General features: G+C 38.3%; 1 pseudogene; it reads right to left on the bottom strand.

Annotated features, from left to right (window-relative positions):
* Nucleotides 1–340: 340 nt before the first annotated feature.
* Nucleotides 341–3927, bottom strand: LOC120145576 (annotated as a pseudogene).
* Nucleotides 3928–6000: the final 2073 nt, after the last annotated feature.

Raw genomic sequence — 6000 nt, 5'->3', positions numbered from 1 at the left:
AGGGTTGTTAAAGAAGAAGGTGTGAATTTCATAGTTTTTGTTGGTGGGATCGTCAAGAAGAAAAAGGAGAAGGGTTAACCGGAGGTAACGTGCCACGTCAGATAAAACTAACGGGAGGTCACATCAAAGATCTTACTGAAAACAAACTAAAGTTTCAACGACTGTATTGCAAGTTTAAAAGTTGGGTGAACAAAATACTAGCGCCTTAAAAGTTCAGTGACCATTTATGTGGTTTATCTTATTATCCTAAGTAATTTAATATCGTTTTTTGTATCTTATTCATCTAACGTTGTTTACTTTTTCATTTTTCATTTTTGTATTTTATGCACTTCCAATTTATATATGGACATACATTTGATGCTTCTTAACAGGTGAAATTGCAGAGGAATTGACACCATGTAAAAGCCAGTGAGTTGAGTTGGTTACTCGTTCTTTGTAGCAGCAGCCTGTCGGGCACCGACGGCAAAGAACTCGGTAATGACTTCGAGTGGCATCCCTTTGGTCTCGGGAATTTTCAAGAACGCAAACACCCAAGATATCAGACACACGACGGCGTATATTCCAAAGACATCGGCAAGGCCTATAGAACTGAGCATCACGGGCAGAGTGTAAGTAACAATGATGTCCCCGATCCAGTAAACCAAAGCGCAGATCGCGATACAAAGGCCGCGGACCCTTGTTGGAAAGATCTCCGAGCAGAGGATGTTTGGTATCGGTCCATAGCCCATCACAAAGCAGCAGAAGTAGATAATGACACAAGCAGTTGAAATGGCGGCATTTACGACTGTCCCCAAATCCGCAATTTCACTGAACACTAGAACGATTAGCGACACGATAAGCACCGGGATCGTGGTGAGTAACAGCCGCCTGCACACGGTACGAGTATTAGTTTCTTTCCATTTGCTGAAGTAGAATATTACAAACATTACAGTTGAAAAGAACATTTGAAAAACTGAAAACTACCTTCTCCCTGATATATCCATGAGTTTCATGGCTACACCTATGCAGGGAAGCATTAACAAGGTTGTGAATGCACTAATAAGAAATGACGCGGAAGTTGAACCAAGTCCCAAGTTCGAAAGAAGCACTTCGACGCCTGCCTCTTCGAGAATTTGAGGAGTGTAGTAGAGAACTCCATTTATGCCAGAGAACTACACAGAGAATTCAAAAGTTAGTTTAACATACCACGGAATCATAATGCGATTTTCCTCAGCTGATAAATACGAAGATTCAAACACTACCATGTAGCAAACAAGATATCTCAGAACACGACTACTAGCAAAAGTATTGTTTTTAATCTCGAGAGTCGGTGCAACTGAGTGCGTTAAAGCGGTATGGATCATAGTTGCTTTCTGAAACACATTCAAATCTATAAACTAATGTAGTGTTTAGCGAACAGATTTCAAAAAAATATAACAGCTGACTACCTGCTGAAGTATCTGAATTCCAATTCCAACTACTAATGCACGTTTCACTCCCGGGTCAAGAAGAGCAGCCCAAACTGGTACTTTTGATGCAGTTTCAGCAGGATGAACCATTGCTGGTCCGACGGGATGCTGATCCATAAGCTCCTTGGAGTAAAGAGCGGGTTGGCTCACTAAGGCAGCAGCCTGGATAAACTCACCTTCTGCAGGTATATCATTACCGGGAAGTGATATAAGAGACCCGCGTCGAGATCCCAGAATTCCCTCCTCGTGCAAATAAATCCTTTTAAACCCTCCCTTCTCGCTCAGACCATTTCCATGCCAACTGCCAACCGCCTCCTATTCCTGTACCGCCAACCGATTCTACGCCGTCTTGCACAAGCGTGCTGTGACGTCTCATGCTTAGAGTACTGCCATGGGTAGCCGGAGGAACCATGTCCTTGTCCAAGCTCGTCGTTTGACGTGAGATTAACGGGCTATGCAAATTGTCATCAGAGTCCTCGCCTTCCCTCTGCAAGCTCTCCTCATCCCAATGTTCATTTCCAACATGAGGCTCTGCTGTACTAAACATGCTTCCGAAATTAGGAAAAAGCATACTACGTGTGCTCCCTGTCTCGGGAAGCTTCTCGTGCACACTGCCAAATAATGTCACTAGGGGGTCAATAAGGGATACACTTTGGCTCACCATGCTTCCCTGACGAGAGGTGAGACTAAGACTGCTTTGTCCGGTGACAGGCTTGGCAACCCACGAAAGGCCCTCTTGAGGTCCATATAATCTGATTTTGTCTTTTTCGGTGCTAGGTTCGTGACCTTCATCAAGTTCATCGGCAGGACCTATCATGTATTCTTCTATAGAAGTTTCACCTCCAATGCCGAGGCCCTCAACCAGCAGAGCCATCTCACCTGCAGATCAAAGAGGTCTCAGCAAGATCCACTCCTATCTTAAAAAATGATCGGCTTTTATAGTTTATGCTTGTTCATAATTTATGTAACACCTCTCGCTGGATCCAGTAAAGCAAGCAACAAGTTATGCCATTAGCTCTTAGAAGTATATCTAACAATTCAATATTCAAGTCCCAACATTTTCAAGTCATGACAAAGGAAGGAGGAGGAAAAGAAGAACCTGAAACGTCTTCCCGGCCACGCAATCTCTGAAGAACCTGTTTTGCCTCTAGCATCTTCCCTTTACTCACGAGCCATCGAGGTGATTCAGGCAAATAAAGAACCGTCAAGGCAAAATACAAGAGAGAAGGGATCGATAGAACTCCAAGCATCAACCTCCAACTCGGTGAGTCCATCAATGACATCCCAAAAACCATACAGTATGACAAAAACATTCCCCCGGAACCCGTGAATTGGGGTAATGTATTTAACAATCCCTTATCTCTGATGGGGCGGTCTCGGAAATATAAACTGGGACAAGGGTGACAGCTAAACCAATTCCGAACCCATCTAATAGCCTGGCTACGCACAAAATATAGACATTAGGTGACCACAACATGACCAAACCACTAACAAAGTAAAGCATTGAGGAAATTATCAGCATTGGACGCCGACCAAGCCAATCTGATATAGCTCCAGAGCATGTTGTAATAGCTGTGGCTCCAATCAGTGACATAGCCACCACAAGACCTTCAATGCTTGTTCCGAGATCGAGGTCGTTCTTAATGTACACAATTGCTCCTGAAAGCAATCAATGTTAAGGATTCAAGGCAAAGACACGAGTTTGAGCAGCAAATAGGGAAGACCAGTGCAAAAAAGTACTTGATATCGTTTCTTCGAATCCCCTCCGTGTCAACAAAATCTCACCCAGCATTATCAGAAAGCAAAGTAATACCATAATGTAAACCAAGAAACAGGAAGGTGGTAATATAAATGTGAAAGAAGCAAGTTCCAGCAATAGTAGCATTATCCCATCCCTGCAAAAAGTTACCAATTGTAGCAGCAATGGCTACAAGAACAGCACCCTTCATCTTTTCACCAATGAATCAAACAGCTTACCTGTAAGAAGAAAAGAAACCAAGATCACAAATTAACCCATCCACCATTTTTATCACTAGCCCAGATCTCATAATATATCTGTCACTTGAATAGCACGACCGACACCCGTAATGACATATCGCGATAAATGCAATGCAACCGAAAACATGACTACAACAGTAACTAAAGTCCCTGATCACAACAGGGGCATTACACCCAAATTACTCAAAAACGATAAAAACAACAACTTTACAGGCATGGATGGGAACTGGTAAAAGAAACTAGGGAAGTCACCACCCACAACAACAAATTTATAGCTTCAAAAAGTTTAGAACACTCACCTTGTATGAACCAAAAAGGAGAGGCTGAAACTTTTTTGAGACAAAGACAGTGAATGAATATTCCTGGTTACAATGGGGGAAGAGATAAGCAAGTATGAGGTGTGGGAATGAAAAGCTTTGTGCCACAATGATCTTACCACTTCCAAACAAGTGAACAAAAGAAATGGAAGTCTATAATATTAGAGACAAAGACAAAAGAGAGAAATTTACCCACAAATTATTATGAGAGAGCGAGAGAGGCGCTTTGGAATTAGTTGCGAGCAGTAGTAACAGAGAAGAGAAGAGAAGAGAGGAGTCCTTTTGGTAGTAGCTCAAAGACGAAGACTTTAACCACCATTCTTCTTCACCACCATATTGTCAAACCGGGAATTCCCGAGGAAGCCAATGCACTAATGGGACTGGATGGATAATTTGTCGGATAATGTTTTTAAATAACGAAATTATTGTAATATCCATGCTCTTAATTCTGGATTGAGTCGACTCTGAGTACTCTTCCGCACCCGTCTTTATCTTTAAGCGCCAATAATTGATGAAGTTGATGCTCCTGCTCGGTCTATGTGGTCCTCGGTTCGCGCCTCTCTCTCTCTCTCCCGCTATACTTTGTTGTTAGCGCCGTAAACGAGTCGAATCAAATTCGATTATCATAAATAGAGTTTGATTCGATTAAAAAATTCACTAAATTAAAAAATTGTTAAGTTCAATTTGAATGTAAAATTACAAAATTAAAGCTAAATTCGATTCAGAAAATTTAAACTCAAATAATTTTCAGATTTAGTTCAAACTTGAGCTCTAAATCTTAAGTTTAGGAGAAAATTTTATTATATTTTAAAAAATATATAAATGTTAATTTTAATCTGTTTTCTCCTTTTGAATTACAAACTCGACATATTTATAAAAGAATTAAAATTTTAATATATTATCTTTTTGAATTACTTATAATCTTTTTAAATTACTTATAATCTTTTCAATTCAAATATCAAGTTCGTTTTAACTTATTACAAATTCATATCAAATTCATTTAATTTAAATATTTACCAAACTTTAATTAAATCAAACTCAAATAACTATATCTCATCTCATTTACTGTCTTAATCAGGAACAAGAGTTAGGACTAAGAAGTTGCAAGCTAGGGTTGGGGCCCACACCACTTGTCGTTAATTCTTCTACTCAAATATGCCTCACCAGTTACTGGAACACCCAATTGATAATGCCATGTGCCCCAAACCCACTCCCTCCCTCCCTCCCTCCGACCCAAATGTCTCCCTCCTGTATATAGGTCTATCTATTGTTTCAGTCCTTCTATTATACTCAAAATTTGAGATTTAACTCAATTATTTTAATTTGATGTAATCCAATCTCTATACTTTTTTTTTTTTAAAAACTCCACTACTTTTATATTATTATTGGTAATTATAAATTAATAACATTATTATCCTTAAATTGTTTATATGTTTTTTTTAAAAAAATAATATTTTATTAAATTGCAATTTATCATAGTTGAACGTGGTGATTAAATTTTCACATAAAAAATCATTCTATCATTTTAACCGTGACAACTAAAAGTGTTATTAAAAGCATTTTAAATATAAAAAATTAAATTAAACAGGTTAAAACTAAAACTTTAACATAAAAATAACTAAAATAATAATTTAACCCCATATATATATATATATCATAAATTACGTAATTTCAGTGTTTAAAGAGATAGTTGATATTTCTAGAAGTTTCGAATAGGAGTATGACATCTATAAATATATTTGAGCGTTATTTTTAAATTGATTAAGAATTTTTTGAATATATATTATTTGATAATCATTCGAGACTAATAAAAAATCATATGATATAATTCATGGTCCCATTGAGGTTACTATTTCCATAGAACCGCCATTGGAGTTGTGTATTATGGTTCTTTAAGATTTCCAAGACTTTAATAAAAAAATAATATTTTAAAATTATTTACTATAGATATTATGGTTAATTAAGACTCGTTTTAATATAAAATCAAAAGCCCAACCCAAAATCATGAACTGATAAAAGCCCAATGGTAACCCAATCGAAAATTAGATTGAAGCAGAGAGAAAGCCCTGCCGAAGATGGTGGTTTGGTGATTTGGATCAGGTAGACCCGACCCGGAACCAAGCAGTACAAGTAGAGTGATGGAGACAGTCGAGGAACCAGCCATCATTTGTAAAAGAATCAGAAGATCAGCCGGCGGAGAAACCTGGAAACGGAAAAACAAGAAAATGTCGTTGTTG

Source organism: Hibiscus syriacus, unplaced genomic scaffold, assembly GCF_006381635.1.
Source record: "Hibiscus syriacus cultivar Baekdansim isolate YM2019G1 unplaced genomic scaffold, ASM638163v2 tig00110893_pilon, whole genome shotgun sequence".
Classification (NCBI taxonomy): Eukaryota; Viridiplantae; Streptophyta; class Magnoliopsida; order Malvales; family Malvaceae; genus Hibiscus; species Hibiscus syriacus.
Note: the sequence above shows the minus strand (reverse complement) of the source record. Positions and strands in the feature narration are given on the sequence as shown.